The sequence below is a fragment of the Heterodontus francisci genome, unplaced genomic scaffold (genome assembly GCF_036365525.1).
Source record: "Heterodontus francisci isolate sHetFra1 unplaced genomic scaffold, sHetFra1.hap1 HAP1_SCAFFOLD_411, whole genome shotgun sequence".
NCBI lineage: Eukaryota > Metazoa > Chordata > Chondrichthyes > Heterodontiformes > Heterodontidae > Heterodontus > Heterodontus francisci.
The window spans coordinates 673,259-694,976 of record NW_027142047.1 but is presented as its reverse complement, the minus strand read 5'-3'; positions in this window follow the sequence as shown (position 1 = coordinate 694,976).

Here is a 21,718-nt window from a genome sequence, read left to right as displayed (position 1 = left end):
TAAATCACCTGCAGAACAATCACTGCCCAATTATTAAAGGACTGACCGCAAATCACCAGCAGAACAATCTCTGCCCAATTTTAAAGGACTGACCGTAAAACACCTACAGAACAATCACTGTCCAATTATTAAAGGACTGACCGTAAATCACCTACAGAACAATCACTGTCCCAATTTTAAAGGACTGACCGTAAAACACCTACAGAACAATCACTGTCCAATTATTAAAGGACTGACCGTAAATCACCTCCAGAACAATCACTGTCCAATTATTAAAGGACTGACCGTAAATCACCTACAGAACAACCACTGTTCAATTATTAAAGGACTGACCGTAAATCAGCTCTGTAATATCACCCGTCTGCCTCAGCTCATTTGCTACATAAACCCTCATCTGTGCCGTTGTTAACATAGAAACAGTTAACAGGCCCTTCGAGCCTGCCCTGCCATTCATTATGATCATGGCTGATCGTCCAACTCAGCGACCTGTTTGCGCTTTCCCCCCATTTCCTTTGATCCCTTTCATCCCGAGAGCTATATCTAACTCCTTCTTGAAAACATGCAATGTTTTGGCCTCAACTGCTTTCTGCAGCAGCGAATTCCACAGGCTCACCACTCTCTGGGTGTAGAAATTTTGCATATCAGTCCTGAAAGGTTTACCCCGTATCCTTAGACGACGTCCACTGGTTCTGGACTCCCCGACCATCGGGGACATCCTTCCTGTATCTGTTCTGTCAAGTCCTGTTAGAATTTTATAGGTTCCTATGAGATCCCCATCAATCTTCTGAACTCCAGCGAACCTAATTCTAACCGACTCAATCTCTCCTCATACGTCAGTCCCGCCATCCAGGGAATCAGTCTGGTAAACCTATAGCAATAACATCCTTCCTTAAATAAGGAGACCAAAACTGTACACAATATTCCAGGTGTGGCCTCACCAAGGCCCTGAATAATTGCAACAAGACATCCCTGCTCCTGTACTCGAATCATCTCGCTCTGAAGGCCAACATACTATTTGCCTTCTTTAATGTCCTTTGCACCTGCATTCTTACCTTCAGTGACTGGTGTACGAGAACACCCAGCTCTCCTTGCATATTCCCCTCTTTCAGTTTATAGCCATTCAGATAATAATCTGCCTTCCTGCTTTTGCTACCAAAGTGATTAACCTCACATTTATCCACATTGTACTGCATCTGCCATGCATTAGCCCACTCACTCAATTTGTCCAAATCACCCTGAAGCCTCTCTGCATCCTCCTCACAACTCACCCTCCCACCCTGTTTCGTGTCATCTGCAAATTTGGAGATATTACATTTAGATCCCTCACCGAAATCAGTAAGATATATTGTGAATAGCTGGGGTCCTATCACCAATCCCTATGGTACCCCACTAGTGACATTAGCAGGTGAATAGCCTGCCATTCGGAATAAAAGACCCATTTATTCCTACTCTTGGGTTTCCTGTCTGCCAACCAATTTTCTATATATCACAATACACCAGCACCAATCTCATGCGCTTTAATTTTACAGGCTAATGTGTTACGTGGGACTTTGCCGAAAGCCTTCTGAAAGTCCAAATAAACCACACCCACTGGCTCCCCCTCTACTACTTACATCCTCGAAGAATTCTTGTAGATTTGTCAAGCGTGATTTCCCTTTCGTAAATCCATGCTGACTCTGTCCGATTCAACCACTTTTCTCCAAGTGCTCCTCTATAAAATCTTTGATAATGGACTCTAGAACTTTCCCCACCACCGACGTCAGGCTGACTTGTCGATAATTCCCTGCTTTCTCTCAACCTCCCTGGGGTTACATTAGCTACATTCCAATCGTTAGGAAATGATCCAGAATGTATAGAATTTTGGAAGATGACCACCAATGCATCCATTATTTCTAGGATCACTTCCTTCAGCACTCTGAGATGTAGATTATCAGGCCCTGGGAATTTATCGGCCTTCAATACCATCAGTTTCCCCAACACCATTTCTCTACTAATACAGATTTCCTTAAGTTACTCTCTCTCACTAAACCCCGTGTTCCCCAACATTTCTGGTATGATATTTGTGTTCTCCTTTGTGAAGACAGAACCAAAGTATGCATTTAGTTGGTCAGCCATTTCTTTGTTCCCCATAATTAATTCCACTGTTTCTGACGGTAAGGGACCTACATTTGTCTTCATCAATCTTTAAATCTGTTAAATCCACACTTGACTATTCCAGTTCTATCCTGGTCACCCTCCCACTTATAAACCTCCATAAACCACTGCCCATCCAGAACTCTGCTGCCTGTAAACTAATTCGCACCAAATCCTGATCACCCATCACCCCAAATCCTGATCACCCATCACCCCTGTGCTCACTGATCTACATTAGCTCCGGGACCAGCAGCACCTTAAATTTAATATTTTCATTCTTGTGTTTGAATCTCATCCTCAATTAGTCCCATTGCCCTGTCCATTCCCATATTCCTGCCTTCAAGTCTTTTCTTCAATTCCGATTTAAAAGAAGGCTTCTTTCCCTCTGTTTCGGTCTATGGCAGGTATTCTCAGCTCTGCAGTGTCACTGGGCCCAATGCCATGGACGTTTGGATCCATAAAATGGTATCAGCTGAGCTGCCGGTCACTTCCAGTGCTCCATGCTAAGCAGGGCTCTCGTCCCTGTTCACCAAGTATGTGCTGGTAGTGTGCAGAGGGATTTGATCTGACACCAATCAGCCATTCCAGCAGCTTTGATACACGTCTTTGAAACTAAGTGATGGGGGTGTGGTACATTGAGCAGTTTGAGAGGTTGGTGATGTAGGGGGTAGGAGATGCCATGTAGCAATGAATTCACTGACATTCACCACCCGTATGAGCTCATCAAACTTCTTCTGGCTCTGCTGCCAGGTCCTTGGGGCCATACTTCTTGCATTGACCTCCCTGGCCACCTGCTCCCATTCCCTTCGGAAGACGTTCCTTGAGGGTCTCCGCCCCACCCCACAGAAACATGGCCTCTCTCCTCCGGTCAACCTCCATGACTAAGGCCTCCAGCACGACATCCGTGAACAGCACAGCCCTCTCTCTGCCCTAGTATTCCATTTACCTTGTCTCCATTTGCAGCATTCACAGTCAGCAGCAGCCTCCTGTGATTCAGTACAGCTTCCCTTTAAAAGGGACAGACTACCTTTAAGAGCTGAATCCTGGCTGAAGCACGTGCCAGCCTCAAACACAGTTACATCCCTGTTCAGCTTGCAGACAGACAGCAGCGCGGGTCACCCTAGGCGGTACGTAGAATTCATGCAAATGAGGAGGCAGCAGGAAGTCTGTGTGTCACCTGCCTCAACAGGAATGGGCACGGGCAGATCACGAATCACAGTCCCAACCCCTGAAAACTGGTAGAAACTTCTCTTTAACTCTGTATCTATTTTCCTTTTCTCTTTCACCCTTTCTCCCTCTCTCTCTTTGTCCCTTGTTCATATAATCATAGATTGATGCAGCACAGAATGTCCATTGTATCAGTGCTGTCTCCTTCAAAGAGCTAACTAATTAGTCCCACTCCCTCCTCTTTCCCCAGACTCCTGTTGATTTTTTTTTCCTTGTCAAGTTTTTGTTATATTCCCTTCTGAAAGATATTATTGAATCTGCTTCCACCATGATTTCAGGCATTGAATTCCAGATCCCACCCACAGACCGATAGGACCAAATATCCATGGAAGGGTTATGGCACAAAAGGAGGCTATTCAGCCCAATGTGTCTCGGCTGGCTGAAAAAACTAGCCACCCAATCTAATCCCATCTTCCAGCCGCTGGTCCATGGCCTTGCCAGTTGCAGCACTTCAGGTGTAGGTCCAGGTACCTTTTAAAATCTTTGATGGTTTTTGCCTCCACCACCGTCCTGGCAGTGAATTCCAGACACCCACCACCCTCTGGGTGAAAATGTTTGTCCTCACGTCCCCTTTGATCCGTCTACCAATCAATTAAATCTGTGCTCCCTGGTAATTGACCTCTCCAATGGGGGAAACATGTCCTTCCTGACTACTCTACCTGGGCCCCTCATAATTTTGTACACCTCAATCAAGTCACCCCTCAGTCTCCTCTGTTCTAAAGAAAACAATCTTAGCCTATCCAATCTTTCATCATGGATGCAATTTTCCATCACTGGCAACATTCTTGAAAATCTTCTCTGTACTCTCTCCAAAGCAATTATGTCCTTCCTGTAATGTGGTGACCAGCACTGTACACAATACTCCAGCTGTGGCCTAACCAGTGTTTTATACAATTCCAGAATTACATCCCTCCTTTTGTATTCTATATATCGGCCAGTAAAGGAAAGCATTCCATATGCCTTCTTCACCTCTCTGTCTACCTGTCCTGCCACCTTCCAGGAACTGTGGACAAACACTCCAAGGTCTCTAACATCTTCTACCCCTTTCACTATCCTCCTGTCTGTTGTGTATTCCTTCGCTTTATTTGCCCTTCCCAACTGCATTACCTCACAGTTCCCCAGATTGACTTCCATTTGCCACTTTTTCGCCCACTCAACCAAACCATTTAAACCATTGATATCATTCTGGAGTCCACAGCTATCCTCTTCACTATCAACTACATGACCAATTTTTGTGTCATCAGCAAATTTTCCAATCATGCCTCCCACATTTAAGTCCAAAGCATTAATATCTATCACAAATTGCAAGGGACCCAACACTGAGACCTGGGAACGCCACTAGACACCGCTTTCCATTCACAAGAAACATCTGTCGACCATTACCCTTTGTTTCCTGACATTGGGCCAATTTTGGATCCGACTTGCCACATTCCCCTGTATCTCATGAGCTTTCACTGTTCTGATCAGTCTGCCATGTGGGACCTTGTCAAACGCCTTACTAAAATCCATGTAGACCACATCCACTGCACTACCTTTATCAATCCTTTTTGCTCCTTCCTCAAAAAACTTAGTTATGTTAGTAAGACAAGACCCTCCCTTAACAAATCCATGCTGACTATCCCTGATTAATCTTTGCCTTTCTAAGTGACAGTTTATCGTAGCTCTGAGAATTGATTCTAATAATTTGCCCACCGATGTCCGGCACAATGGCGCAGTGGTTAGCACCGCAGCCTCACAGCTCCAGGGACCCGGGTTCGATTCCAGGTACTGCCTGTGTGGTGTTTGCAAGTTCTCCCTGTGTCTGCGTGTGTTTTCACCGGGTGCTCCGGTTTCCTCCCACAAGCCAAAAGACTTGCAGGTTGATAGGTAAATTGGCCATTATAAATTGTCACTAGTGTAGGTAGGTGGTAGGGAAATATAGGGACATTTGGGGATGTTTGGTAGGAATATGGGATTAGTGTAGGATTAGTATAAATGGGGGGTTGATGTTCGGCACAGACTTGGTGGGCCGAAGGGCCTGTTTCAGTGCTGTATCTCTAATCTAATCTAAAGGCCTGCTCGGGTCTGGAAATAAAACCGACTAAACCTCACAGAACCACATTGGACCCGAGTCCGAGCCGGCCCGAGCCTGACCCGACCATATTGCACTCACTGTACTTAGCACTTTTGGATTGAATGGAAGGAAGCTGCATCATGAGCGCCGTGACATCATAGAAACTCTCACTTTCTCACTGCGCAGACTCACCGTCTGTTGAGTCCAGATGCACGTTTCCCTCCTTGACGTCACAGACTCCCAGCTCTGGCAGGCTTTTCAAATGTTGATGCTTACTTACTCAACTTCTCTTTCATTCCCAGCCAAGCAAAAGGTAGTACTGTGTGTGTCCGACCCAACCCGAGCCCGAAAACCGGATCCGGAAGAGCGATCCGACCCGAACCCGACATATGACGTCGGGTCTCATGGGGTTTGTGTCGGGTAGCGGGCCTTTCGGTCAGACTGACCAGCCTATAATTATTTGGCCTAACCTTTGCACTATGTTTAAACACTGGCACTATGTTCACAGACCTCCAATCGTCTAATGCCTCGCCTGTATCTAGTGAGAATGTGAAGATGATCCTCAGAGTATCTGCTATTTCCTCCCTCGCTTCCTTTAACAGCCCGGGATACCATCCATCCTGCCCTGGCGATTTATCCACTTTCAAGGATTTCAGACCCTCGAGTAATTCCTCTCTCATTATGCTGATTGTATCTAATATTTCACACTCCTCCTCTTTAATTACAATGTCTACATCATCCCTTTACTTTGTGAAGACGGAGACATAAAATCCATTAAGGACCCTGCCAACATCTTTTGCAACCATGCACAAACTACCTTGTACATCTCTGATATGTCCTCCCCTTTCCTTAGTTATCCTTTTATTCTTAATGTACTGATCAACCATCTTTGGGTTTTCCTTGATTTTATCTGCCAATATTTTTTCATGCCCTCTCTTTGCTTTTCTAATTTCCTTTCTTTACTTCACCCCTGCACTTTCTTTACTCCTCTCAGCTTTCTAAATTATTATTTGTTTGTGACTGTCATAAGCTTTATTTTTCTGATTTATGTTTCTGTATGTTTCTAGACAACCGGGGGCTCTAAATTTGGCAACTCACTGTGTCAGAAAATTCTCTTCAATTTGTCTCTGGTTCTTTGCCAATTACCTTAAATCTGCATATTTTTAATGATGTTGTGAGCACAGTCCTAGCAATTACAGACCAATTAGTTTAACATCAGTAGAGGGTAATGTTCTGCAAACAATAATTAGAGAAGAAATCAACAGAAACTTGGAGAGGTTTGAGGGAATGAAGGATAGCAAGCACGTGTTTGCAGGAACATAGGAGCAGGAGTAGGCCATTCAGCCCATCGACACTGCTCTGTCATTCAATTAAATAATGGCTAATCATCTACCTAAACGCCACATTCCCGTGCTATCCCTGTATCCCTTGATGTCATTTGTCTCCCGAAATCCATTGATTTCTGTCTTGAACATACTCAATATTGAGCTTCCACACCCTCTGTGGTAGTGAATTCCAAAGATTTACCACCCTCTGAGTGAAGGTATTCTTCTTCATCTCAGTCTTAATTTGCCTGCCCCTTATTCTGAGTTTATGTCCCCTGGTTGTAGACTCACCAGACAGGGGAAAAATCCGATCTGCAGCCACCCCATCACCCCCGTAAGAATTGTGTATGAGATCACTGCTCATTTTTTGAAATGCGAGAGAATACAGGCCCATTTTTCTCTATCTCTCCTCATAAGACAATCCTGCCATCCATGGATATCCTGCTGAACCTCAGTTGCAATCCCTGCATGGCAAATATATCCTTCTGTGCCACGTGCCAGTGAGGCTAGAAATAGGAAGCTCGTGCAGCTAAACACGGAGCTGAACAGCTGGTGTAGAAGGGAGGGTTTCAGATATCTGGACCATTGAGATCTCTTCAGGGACAGATGAGACCTGCACAAGAAGGACGGGTTGCATTTGAACTGGAGGGGCACAAATAACCTGGCTGCGAGGTTTGCTAGCGTCACTCGGGAGGGTTTAAACTAGTGTGGCAGGGGGGTGGGAACCAGAGCAGTAGGACAGCAAGTGAAATAAATGAGGGGGAACTAGGACAGTAAGGACAGTAAGACTAAGAGGAAGAGCAGGCAGGGAGATGTTGCAGAGCACAGCGGGACTGGTGGTCTGAAGTGCAATTCTTTCAATGTGAGAAGTATAACAGGTAAGGCAGATGATCTTAGGGCATGGATTAGTACTTGGAACTATGATGTTGTTGCTATTAAAGAGACTTGGTTGAGGGAGGGACAGGATTGGCAGCTAAATATTCCAGGATTTAGAAGTTTCAGGCGGGAACGAGGGGGATGTAAAAGGGGTGGGGGAGTTGCATTACTGGTTAAGGAGAATATCACAGCTGTACTGCGGGAGGACACCACGGAGGGGTCATGAAGCGAGGCAATATGGGTGGAGTTCAGGATTAGGAAAGGTGCAGTCACGATGTTGGGGGTTGACTACTGGTCTCCCAACAGCCAGCGGGAGGTAGAGGAGCAGATATGTAGACAGATTTCGGAAAGATGTAAAGGTAACAGGGTTGTAGTGGTGGGTGATTTTAACTTCCCCGATATTGACTGGGACTCACTTCGTGCTAGGGGCGTGGATGAGGTAGAATTTGTAAGGAACATCCAGGAGGGCTTCTTGAAACAATACGTCGATAGTCCAACTAAGAATGGGGCCGTACTGGACCTGGTATTGGGGAATGAGCCCGGCCAGGTGGTCGAAGTTTCATCGGGGAGCATTTCGGGAACAGTGACCATAATTCCATAAGTTCTAAGGTACTTGTGGATAAGGATAAGAGTAGTCCTCGGCTGCAAGTGCTAAATTGGGGGAAGGCTAATTATAACAATATTAGGCAGGAACTGAAGAATTTAAATTGGGGACGACTATTTGAGGGTAAATCAACATCTGACATGTGGGAGTCTTTCAATCGTCCGCTGATTAGAATCCAGGACCAACATGTTCCTGTGAGGAAGAAGGATAGGTTTGGCAAGTTTCGGGAAGCTTGGATAACGTGGGATATTGTGAGCCTTGTCAAAAAGAAAAAGGAAGCATTCATAAGAGCTGGAAGACTAGGAACAGACGAATCCCTTGAGGAATATAAAGACAGTAGGAAGGAACTTAAGCAAGGAGTCAGGAGGGCTCAAAGGGGTTATGAGAAGACATTGGCAAACAGGATTAAGGAAAAACCAAAGGCCTTATATACGTATATAAAGAGCAAGAGGGTAACCAGGGAAAGGGTTGGCCCACTCAAGGTCAGAGAAGGGAATCTATGTGTGGAGCCAGAGGAAATGGGCGAGGTACTAAATGAGTACTTTGCATCAGCATTCACCAAGGAGAAGAACTTGGTGGATGATGAGCAGAGGGAAGGGAGTGCAGATAGTCTCATTCATCTCATTATCAAAAAGGAGGATGTGTTGGGTGTCTTGCAAAGCATTAAGGTAGATAAGTCCCCAGGGCCTGGTGGGATCTACCCCAGAATACTGAGAGAGGCAAGGGAAGAAATTGCTGTGGCCTTGACAGAAATCTTTGCATCCTCATTGGCTACAGGTGAGGTCCCAGAGGACTGGCGAATAGCCAATGTTGTTCCTTTGTTTAAGAAGGGTAGCAAGGATAATCCAGGAAATTATAGGCCGGTTCGCCTTACGTCAGTGGTAGGGAAATTATTAGAGAGGATTCTTCGGGACAGGATTTACTCCCATTTGGAAACAAATGGACTTATTAGCGAGAGGCAGCATGGTTTTGTGAAGGGGAGGTCGTGTCTCACTAATTTGATTGAGTTTTTTGAGGAAGTGACGAAGATGACTGATGAAGGAAGGGCAGTGGATGTTATCTAGATGGACTTCTGTGAGCCTTTGACAAGGTCCCTCATGGCAGACTGGTACAAAAGGTGAAGTCATATGGGATCAGAGGGGAGCTGGCAAGATGGATACATAACTGGCTCAGTCATAGAAGACAGAGGGTGCTTTTCTGAATGGAGGAATGTGACTAGTGGTGTTCCACAGGGATCAGTGCTGGGACCTTTGCTGTTTGTAGTATATATAAATGATTTGGAGGAAAAAGTAGCTGGTCTGATAATTAGTTTGTGGATGACACAAAGGTTGGTGCAGTTGCGGACAGTGATGAGGATTGTCAGAGGATACAGCAGGATATAGATCGGTTGGAGACTTGGGCGGAGAAATGGCAGATGGAGTTTCATCCGGACAAATGTGAGGTAACGCATTTTGGGAGGTCTAACACAGGTGGGAGGTATGCAGTAAATGGCAGAACCCTTAGGAGTATTGACAGGCAAAAAGATCTGAGCGTGCAGATCCACAGGTCACTGAAAGTGGCAACGCAGGTGGATAAGGTAGTCAAGAAGGCATACGGCATGCTTGCCTTCATCGGTCGAAGCACAGAGTATAAAAATAGGCAAGTCATGCTGCAGCTATACAGAACTTTAGTTAGGCCACACTTCGAATATTGTGTGCAATTCTGGTCGCCACACTACCAGAAGGAAGTTGAGGCTTTGGAGAGGGTACAGAAGAGGTTTACCAGGATGTTGCCTGGTCTGGAGGGCATTAGCTATGAGGAGAGGTTGGATAAACTCGGATTGTTTTCACTGGAAGGACGGAGGTGGAGGGGCGACATGATAGAGGTTTACAAATTTATTAGCGGCAAGGACAGAGTGGATATTCAGAAGCTTTTTCCCAGGGTGGAAGAGTCAGTTAAAAGGGGACATAGTTTTAAGGTGAGAGGGGCAAAGTTTAGAGGGGATTTGCGAGGCAAGTTCTTTACACAGAGGGTGGTGAGTGCCTGGAACTTGTTGCCGAGGGAGATGGTGGAAGCAGGTACCATAGCGACGTTTAAGAGGCATCTTGACAAATACATGAATAGGATAGGAATAGAGGCATACGGACCACGGAAGTGCAGAAGGTTTTAGTTTGGGCAGGCATCAACATCGGCACAGGCCTGGAGGACCGAATGGCCTGTTCCTGTGCTGTACTGTTCTTTGTTCTTTGTTGTTTTAGACAAGGAGACCAAGACTGTACGCAATACTCCAGGTGCAGTCTCAGCAAGGCGGGATACAATTGCAGCCAGACATCTTTACTCCTGGATTCAAAACCCATTTGAGATGGAGGCCAACATACCATTTGCCTTCCAAATTGATTGGTGCACCTGCACATTTGCTTTCAGTGACTCATGCACAAGGAAACACAGGTCTCTTTGAAAATCAGCACGTCGCAACCTCTCTCCAGTCCAGAAATATTCTGTCTTTCTGTTTTTGTTTTACCGGAGTGGAGCACTTGATACTTATTCATATTATATTCCAGCTGCCATGTTCTTGCCCACTCACTTAGCCTGTCCAAATCCACTTGAAGCCTCCTTGCATCCTCTTCACAACCTACTTTCCCACCTAGTTTTGTGTCATCAGCAAATTTGTAAGTCTTACATTTGGTCCCCAAATTCAAATTATTTGTATAGATAGTGAACAGCAGTGGCCCTAGTACTGATCCTTGTGTTACCCACTAGTAACATCCTGCCATCCGGAGAATGACCCGTTTATTCCTGCTCTCTGTTTTCTGTCTGTTAACCAGTTCTCGATCCATACCAGCATATTGCCCCCAATTCCATGTGCTGTAATTTTATTTACTAATCACCTGTGTGGGACCTTACCAAAATAGGTCCAAATGCACCACACCTGCTGGTTCTCCTTTAGTAATGCAGCAAGTAACATCCTCAAAAAACTTCAACAGGTTTGTTACACAGGTCGGCGCAACATCGATGGCCGAAGGGCCTGTACTGCGCTGTAATGTTCTAATTCTAATTCTAATTCTAACATAATACCCCTTTCATAAATCCACGTTGACTCTGCCAATTTTACTATTATTTTCGAAGTGTCCAGTTATCACATCCTTGACAATAGATTCTAACATTTTCCCTATTACTGATGTTAAACTAACAGGCCTGCAGTTCTCATTCTCCCTCTCCCACCCTTCTTAAATAGTGGGGTTACATTTGTTACTTACCAGTCCTCAGGAACTCTTCCCGAATCGAGAAATTTGAACGATTCCCATAAATACATCCACCATCTATAATGCCACCTCCTTTAACACTCTGGGATGTAGCTCATCAGGTCCAGGGATTTATCAGCCTTCAATCCAGTTACATTTTCAAGTACTACCTCTTTGCTAACACTAAATTGACAATTTGCCCCCGTACCTTCATGGTTTCCCTTGTTCAGATTGAACACCCTGGTTTCAGATTTATCACATTCAAATGGAATGTGAAATTCTATCATAATATGGTCATTATTTCCCAAATGCTCCTTTATAGCAGTGTTATAAACTAATCCTTTCTCGTTACATAAAATAGCCCGATTCTTAGTCCTTCAATGTTCTGCTCCAGAAACCCATCTCGTACACACTCCAGTAAAGGTAGATCATACTTCACTCATTTACTTGATGTTTTCGATCATGTAACAGAGACGGTTGATGAAGGGAATGCCGTGGATTTTGTGTATATGTATTTTAAGAACGTGTTTGATAAGGTACCACGTAAAAGGCTGGTTAGCAAAATTGAGGCTCATGGAATAAGAGGATCATTGTCAAATTGGATTAAGGATAGAAAACAGCGAGTGGTAATAAATGGTTGTTTTGAGGTTTGGAGGATGGTAGACAGTGGGAGTTCCCCAAAGTTCAGTGTTGGGGCCATTGTGATTTTGCGGTACATAAATGACTTAGTTCTTGGAATACAGAGTAGAATCTCCAAATTTGCCAATGCCACCAGCTTCGAGATTTCTGAGCCAGTCCCAACGCTAATCACATGTTTTAGAGTGTACATTCTCTCTCTCCAGCTCTCTGTCACAAAATTCCTATGTAGACTTTGCAATAACCACAGGCATCTGGCCGATTGTAATCTCTCTCTGTCTCCAAATCTCCTACCCATTCCCAGCAAAGATCGCTCAACTGAGTTTGTCATTTCTCACAAACCAAGTGAGCCAAGCCGATGATCCAGATCTCTGTGAACGCTCTCCTATACAACCGTAAGATCTGATCAACGGTCACAGATTAACCAAAAGGAGGGTGAAGAGTCACAAGCAGTTAATTGAGTAATGACAGTTCAAATGCAGCACAAAATCAGATTAGAAACAGGAGACATATGACCTGTCACAGGTGATGGCTTTCTGGCTACAGACTAGTTATTGGAAGTGAGTATGAAAGACGCTATAGCAGGGCACATAGAAAAATTCAAGGTGATCAGGTAGAGTCAACATGGTTTTGTGAAAGGGAAATCATGTTTAACCAATTGATTGGAGTTCTTTGAAGAAGTAACATGTGCGGTAGCTAAAGGGGAACCGGTGGATGTACTGTACTTAGATTACCAGAAGGCATTTGATAATGTGTCACATCAAATGTCAATGCGGAAAATAAAAGCTCATGGTTAAGGGGGCAACATATTGGTATGGATAGAAGATTGGCTAGCGAACAGGAAACAGAGCGCAGGCAAGAATTGCTAATTAATATAAACACAAAAAGTGCTGGAACCACTCAGCAGGTCTGGCAGCATCTGTGGAAAGAGAAGCAGAGTTAACGTTTCGGGTCAGTGACCCTTCTTCGGAACTGGAGTATTGTGTACAGTATTGGTCTCCTTATTTAAGGAAGGATGTAAATGCGTTGGAAGCAGTTTAGAGAAGGTTTACTAGACTAATATCTGGAATGGGTGTGCTGTCTTATGCAGAAAGGCTGGAAAGGATCGGCTTACATCAGCTGGAGTTGAGGGAATTAATAGGCGACTTGATAGAAACATATAAGATCCAGAGGGGGGCAGAGCAAGTGAAGACGACAAAGAGAGAAAGAGAAAGAGAGAAAGAGAAAAAGCGAGAGAGAGATAGAGCTCAGCTCATCTGCTGCTGAAACCCTCATCCATGCCTTTCTACCTCGAGATTTGACTATTCTAACACACTCCCGGCTGGTCTCCCACATTCTACTCACTGTAACTTTGTGGTCATCCAAAACTCTGCTGGCATCTTCTAATTTATACCAAATTCTGTTCACCCAACAACCCTGTGCTCACTGACCTACATTGACTCTTGGTCCAGTAACACTTTAATTTTAATATTCTCAATCGTATGATCAAATCCCTTCATGGCCTCACCGCTCTGATTATCCCAATCCCCTGTCCATTTCCAATATTCCTGAAACTTGTTCATATTAAAGTATTTTTCTAATTCACTTTTTAAAGTGAGTTTGTTTCCCTCTGTCTCTCCCTGACCACACATTTCATCTCTCCAGCTCCACTTGTGCTATGGAAGTTTGGATCAATAAAATGGTGTGAGCTGCACTGCTGGACCAGGCATCCAACTTACAGTTGAGGGGCTTTTGACTTGCTTCTGCTATTGTAAAGTTAGTGGAGGTGCTGTGGATGGTTTTCTGGAGGTTGTGTTGTGAGCTGCTGCAGACATTCAGGGACGGCAGAGGATTTGGTGACCCAACTCTGGACGAGGAATGGGGACTGTAGTTGCAGTGTCTCTGGGTATGTAACATGACCAACAAATGGAGCAGAGGCTGTAGAGAGGGGAAGCTCTGTAAAGCGGGAGGAGGAGGGGGTCTCTGTCCTACCCACCTCGTGTTTTCCAAGAGCAAAAAGAGCAGCGATCCTAATACCGAGTCCTGGGGAACACCACTGTATACTCCCATCGAGTCTGATCAACAACGTTTCACTACTTCTCTCTGTTCACTGTTCCTTAGCCAATATAAAATATTGGGAAGACTGAAATCATTGTTTTGACTCCCCACTCCAACTCTGTTCCCTTGCTATTGATTCCATCCCTCTCCCTGGTGACAGTCTGAGATTCAGACAGTCTGTTTGCAACCTTGGTGTCACATTTCGCCACAAAATGAGCTTTAACCTCATTCTCAGGATATAATTACAACCGCCTATTTCCACCTCAGTAACATCACCCGACTTCACCATGTCTCAGTCCATCTGCTGCTGAAACCTCATTCGTGCCTTTGTCACCTCTAGATGTGACTATTACATCTCACTCTTGGCTGATCTCCCACATCTACTCTCTTGTAAACGTGAGGTCATCCAAAAATCTGCTGCCCATGTCTTAGCTTACACCAAGTCCGGTTCATCAACCAAAGACCGACATTGTCTCCCAGTCAAGCAATGTCTTGATTTTAAAATTCTCCACCTTGTTTTGACATCCCTCCATGGCCTCGTCCCTCCCTACCTCTGTTATCTCCTCCAGCACCACAACACACCGAGATATCTGTGCTCCTCTAATTCTGCTCTCTTGTGCATCCCTGATTTTAATCACTGCACCACTGGCGGCCGTGCCTTCAGCTGCCGGGTCCCTAAGCTGTGTAATATCTTCCCTACACCTCTTCGCCTCTCCACATCGCTTTCCTCCTTTCAGACACACCTTAAAACCTACCTCTTTGACTGAGCTGTTGGTCATCTGACCTAATATCTCCTGTTGTGTCTCAGCGTTATACTTTGCTTCGTAATGCTCCTGTGAAGCACCTTGGGATGTTTTATAATGTTAAAGGCATTATATAAATATAAGTTGTTGTTGTTGAATTTTGCCAGACATGATTTTCCTTCAGCATATCCATGTTACTAGACAGTTACAAACCAATGGTTTTCCAAGTAACAAATATTTTTCTCCTGGGTTGTCTCCTCTAGATTTTTCCCCACTGGTGACACCGGTCTGATTGGTCAATAATTGTAGAGTTTATCCTATCTGTCCTTTTTTCAACAGGTTGTAACATTTGCATCCTCCAGTCCTCTGTCACCTGTCCCATATCCAAGGAGAATTGAATGATTCCGGCCAGTGCCTCTGCTATTTCCACCATTCCTTCCCTCAGCAACCCTCATACATCCCATCCAGACTGGGTAAATGTTTTACTTTATTGTGATACAGGAAGTGCTGGATTGAAAGTGGTTGACTGAACCTGTTTGTTCAGTGACTGTAATTAATGTCAGTCTCCATGGATCCTAATTGTGTCACTGGAGGGTTTCCATCTTCTATTAAAACGGGACTCCTTTCAATATGTGATCCCATACTGTGAGCTGGACCATAACCCCGGCACGAACAGGGATCAGCAGCTCTAGAGAGAGGGAGAGGATGGATCAGAATCTGAGAACAATAGATTGGAATGTTACAACAATGGACAGGAGTTTATCCTGGGATATTTACATTCTTTCTACATATTATGATCGGCTCTCATTAAATGCTCGGATCCATCGCGCACTTAAGATTATTCAATACATTTACTATCCTATCCTCGCTATTGTTGGTATCCCTGGTAAGTCTCTCTCTCTCTGTCTAGCTATTAATTCTATAAACCGTTTTTTAACTGCATTACTGCTCCAGTCATTTACTCTGCCCTGCTTACTTCTGTTATTATTCTTGGTGAATCTCTATCTCCAACTATTAGATCTATAAACCATTGCTAATAGTATTACAGTTCTTGTCATTTACTCTCTCATCATTTCTTCTGCTGCTGTTTCTATTTCCAGCCAGGAGATCTGTCAACCCTGTTTCACTGAAATACGGTTCTGTAATGTAAACTTTGGGAAGACTGAAGCCAGTGTCATTGGTTTCCATACAAACTCCATCCCCTATCTGTCAAACTCATTCTCCACCCTGGCTAATGACTGAGGCAGAACCAGACAGTTTACAACCTCTGTGTTCTATATAAACCTGAGCTGAGTTCATCTCCATTTTTTCTCCATCATCAGCCGTGCCTACTCCCACCTCTGTAATATCACCCGTCTCCACCTCTGCCTCAGCCCACCTGCTGCATAAACCCTCATCTGTACCTTTGCTAAATCCACACTGCACTATTCCAAGACTATCCTGGTCACACCACCCCCCACCCCAGTTATAAAACTCCATAAACCACAGATCATCCAGAACTCTGCTGCCTGTATCCTAACTCACACCAAATCCCGATCACCCATCACCCCTGTGCTCACTGATCTACATTGACTCCAGGTCTGACAGCAACTTAATTTTAATATTCTCATTCTGGTGTTTGAATCTCTCCATGGCCTCACCCCTCCAATTAATCTCATTCCCCTGTCCATATTCTTGAAAATCTTATACCTTCAACTTTACATCCAATTTCCTTTATAAAGTGAGTTATTTTAAATCCTTAACTTCCCCTGCTGCGATTTTCAATCTCTGGCGCCGCTGGTGCCAACGCTATGGTAACCTGGTTTCAGAAAATGACGTGAACAGCACAGCCGGCTACTTCTATCATGGTCAGCACAGTGCCCCATGCTGGACAGGGCTCTAGTGTGGTCAGCACAGTGTCCCATGCTGGACAGGGCGCTAGTGTGGTCAGCACAGTGCCCCATGCTGGACAGGGCGCCAGAGTGGTCAGTACAGTGCCCCATGCTGGACAGCGCTCTAGTGTGGTCAGCGCAGTGCCCCATGCTGGACAGCGCTCTAGTGTGGTCAGCACAGTGCCCCATGCTGGACAGGGCGCTAGTGTGGTCAGCACAGTGCCCCATGCTGGGCAAGGGTCCAGTCCTGTTGTAACATGCATGTGATGCTCATATGAGGATAGTTTGAATGTGACGTCCGTGAGCGATTCTGACAGCTTTGATGTACATCTTTGAAACTTGGTCTGGGCATGTCCACTGACCGCTTGTGTTAGTCACTCTCAGCTGAACATACATTCAGCAGCACGAGGAACCCCCTCTCGTGTTATTTAAAAGGACCAGACATCCAACTTGGAGGTGAGGGGCTTTTGACTTACTTCTGCTATTGTAAAGTTAGTGGAGGTGCTGTGGATGGTTTTCTGGAGGTTGTGTTGTGAGCTGCTGCAGACATTCAGGGAGGACAAAGGATCTGGTGACTCAACTCTGGACGAGGTATGTGGACTGTAGTTAGAGTGTCTCTGGGTCTGTAAAACGAACAAGAAATGTGGCAGAGGCTACAGATAGGGGAAGCTCTGTAAAGAGGGAGGAGGAAGGGGAATCTGCCCTACCCACCCCGGGTTTTCCAAGAGCACTTTTCCTACCGAAACCTAACCCAGGAGGAGTATGTGAGGTGACTCTGATTCAATAACGATGTGGTCACAGAGCTGTGTCACCTCCTGTAAGACGACCTGGAGCCTCACACGAGGGTGAGGACATAGCTGTCAGTGGCTGTTAAGATCACAGTTTCATTGAACTTCCATGCATTTGGATCTTTCCAGGCCGGCGCAGGAGACATATCTAACATAGAGTCACAGAAAGTGATAGAGACATCTACGACACAGGAGAAGGCCATTCGACCCCTTCGTGCCACCCCTGTGTGGAACAATTCAGACACTCCCACTCTCCCTCCCAATCCCCGTGTCCCTGCAAGTTCATTTCCTTCAGGTGCCCATCCGGTTTCCTTTTGAAATCATTTATTGTCTCGGCTTCCACCACCCTCACGGGCAGTGAGTTCCAGGTCATTAACATCCACTGTGTAAAAAAGTTCTTCCTCATATTCCCCCTGCATCTCTTACCCAAACCTTGCATCTATGTCCCCGAGTCCGTGTTTCATCAGTTAATGGGAACCGTTTTTCCTTGTCTATCTTATCTTCTTCTTCTTTGGCCTCCTTGTCTCGGGAGACAATGGGTAAGCGCCTGGTGGTGGTCAGTGGTTTGGGAAGCAGCGCCTGGAGTGCCTTGTAAAGGCGAATTCTAGAGTGACAGACTCTTCCACAGGTGCTGCAGATAAAATTGGTTGTTGGGGCAGTCCCACAGTTGGCTTATCGAATCTTATCTAAGCCTATCATAATCGTGTACACCTTAATCATACCTCTCTCATCCTCCTTTACTCCAGGGAGAACAAGTCCATCTTCTCCAAACTAACCTTGTAATTAACCATCCCGCTTCCCCGCCACCCCCCCCCCCCCACCCAACCCCCAATCCCTGGAACCATTCTGGTAAATCTCCTCGGCACCCTCTCACGGACCTTCACATCCTTCCTAAAGTGTGCTGACCAGAACTGGACACAGTTCTCTTGTTGGGGCCTAACCAATGCTTTATAAAATTTCAGCACAACCTCCCTGCTTTTGTATCTTTGCCTCTAATCATGAAGCCCAAGATCTGATAAGCTTTCCTTAACACTCTCCATATATGTTCTTCCACCTTCAAAGATCAATGCATATAGAGCCCCAGGTCCCTCTGTTCCTGCACAATCTTTAGAACTGTCCCATTCAGTCTATATTGCTTTCCTATTCCATCTGACAAAATACATCACCTCACACTCCTCTGTATTAAGTTCCACCTGCCACTTCTCAGTCCATTCTGCTAGCCTATCTATATCCTGTTGTAGGCAGTTTGCATCATCCTCGCTGTTTACCACAGCTCCAAGTATGGTATCATCGGAAAATTTTGAAATTCTAATCTGAATTCCAAGATCCATCTCATTTATATATATATAGCAAAAAAAAAATCAGTTGGTCCTAGAACTGACCCTTGGAAAACATCACTGTCTACCGTCCTCCAGTGTGAAAAACAACCGTTCACCAGCACTCTGCCCGAACTATCTCTTCTTTGAAGGTAGCCCATTGTTCAGCTCCTGTTTTCCTGCCAAACGTTGACTCTAATTTATTCGCCCCAGCTCCATTTTTACACCGGTTGACTTGTTGAAGTTGACTTTCTCATAGTTAATTATTCTTACTCTGGATTGCTCTTTGTCCTTTCCCATAGTCAACAAAAACCTTATGATACAATGATCATTGTCCTCTAAATGTTCTCCTACTGATACTTAATCCACTTGGGTCCAGCTCATTCTCGAGAACCAGGTCTAGCAGTGCCTCCTTCCTCATTGGACTCGCAACATATTGTTGTCGAAAAGTTTCCTGCACACACTGTAGTAACTCCTGCCTCCCTCTGTCAGTTAAATTGCTACTATCCTAGTCCATATTAGGATAATGAATGTTCCCCCATTGTAACTACTCTATAATTCTTGCATCTTTCAGTAATTTTCTTGCAGATTTGTTCCTCCGTATCCTTCCCATTTGCTGATGGCCGATAGACAACACCGAGCAATGTAAATGCACCTTTTTTGTTCATTAGCTCTATCCAAATAAATTCTGTCCTTCATCCACCTATGCACCCACCAACCCCCACTCCCATCTCCCCACACACGCACCCGGGACTTTCTCTCTCTCGAGCACTATAATGTTCTCCTTAATCAATACCGCCAGCCTTACTCCTTTTCTCCCTTTCCTATTTTTCCTGAACACCTTCTATCCAGGAACATTCAACACCCAGTTCTGCCCTTCCTTGAGCCAGATCTCTGTTATATCCACAACATCATATTTCCACATGGCAATCTGCACCTGTACCTCACCAGTCTTATTAACCACACTCCGTATTCACATACATGCACATCAACCCTGATCCAAACTTTATTACTTCCTCCCTTACTCAGACCCCAAATAATAACTTTCTAAACCCTACTATAGTGTTATCCATCTCTCCCAATATTCTGTGCACTTTAGAATTCCTCTCTGATGTTTACTCCTGGTTCCCACACCCCTGTCAATTTAGTGTAAACCCCCTCCAATATTATTAACATATCACCCTGCAAGAAAATTAGTCCAGCTCTGTTCAGGTGCAACCGTCCAGCCTGTACAGATCCCATATTCTCCAGAACTGGTCCCAGTGTCCAGGAATCTAAACTTTATCGCTTCTGCAGCATCCTTCCAGCCACACATCCATTTGCACTCTCCTCCTATTTCTATACTCACTCGCACGGGGTACTGGCAGTAATCCGGAGATTACTACATTGAGATGGCTAACTTCTTACCCAGCGCACGGAATTCTGACTGCAGGACCACCTCGCTCTTTCTTCCCAGCTCATTCGTACCGATGTGGACCACGACTGCTAGCTGTTCACCACCCCCACCCACCCCCTCAGCCCACCACCTTCATGATGCTCTGCAGCCACTTGGCCCATTGTGTCTCTGATGTCCAAAAAATGACCTCCCCAGCCGAATCCCACCTTCCAGCATTTGGTCCCTAGCTCTGCAGATTAAATCAATTGAGGTGTAGCAAGGTACATTTAAAATGAGATGAGGTTTTCAGCCTCTTCTACCCTTTCACAAAGTGAGTTCCAGACCGCCACCCCACCACACTCTGGGTGATTCTTTTCCTAATCTTCCCTCTACTTTTTCTCCCAATCATTTAAATCCATGCCCTCTTGTCACTGATCTCTCTGCTAAGGTGAATAGACACTTCACCTCCACTCTATGCAGGGCCCTCAGCGTTTTGTACGTTTCAATCAGATCTCCCCTCAGCCTTCTCTGTTCCAAGGAGAACAACCCCAGCCTATCAAATCTTTCCTCATAGCTGCATTTTCCCAGTCCCGGCAAAATGTTTGCAAATCGCCTCTGTACCCTCTCTAGTGCAATTACATCCTTTCTGTAATGAGGTGACCAGAACTCAAGTACTCAAGTTGTGGCCTAACCAATGACGTATACAGATCCAGCATGATCTCCCTGCTCTTATATTATATACCTCGGCTAATAAGGGAAAGGATTCCATATGCCTTCTCAACCACCTTATCGACCTATCCTGCTCCCTTCATCTATCTGTGGGCATTCAGTCTAAGGTCTGTCACTTCCTCTACACTTCTCAGTATTCTCCCATTAATCATGCATTCCTTTGCCTTATTTGACCTCCCCAAATGCATCATATCGCACTTATCTAGCCTGAATTCAATTTACCACTTCTCTGCCCATCTGACCAGTCCATCAATATCTTCCTGCAGTGTACAGCTATCCTCCTTGCGATCTACCACACGGTCAATCTTTGTATCGTCTGCAAACTTCTTGATTATGCCCCTACTTTTACTTCCATATCGTTAATATATGCGACATAAAGCAGGGGTCCCAGTACTCAGCTGTGTGGAATTTGTTTTTTTATTCATTCGTGGGATTTGGGCGTCACTGTCTGGGCCTGCATTTATTGCCCAAGCCTTATTGCCCTTGAACTGAGTGGCTTGTGAAGCCATTTAAGAGTCCATCACATTGTTGTGGGTCTGGAGTCACATGTGGCCAGATCAGGTAAGGACTGCAGATCTCCTTCCCTAAAGGACATTTGTGAATCAGGTGGGCTTTTCAAACAATCGACAATGGTTTCATGGTCACCATTAGAGTTGCTAAAAACTTTGCTAAAATCCAAGTAGACCGCATCAACTACATTAACCACATCTAACGTCCTTGTTACTTCATCAAATAATCATGCAAGTTAGTCAGACACAATTTTGCCTTAACACATCTATGGTGA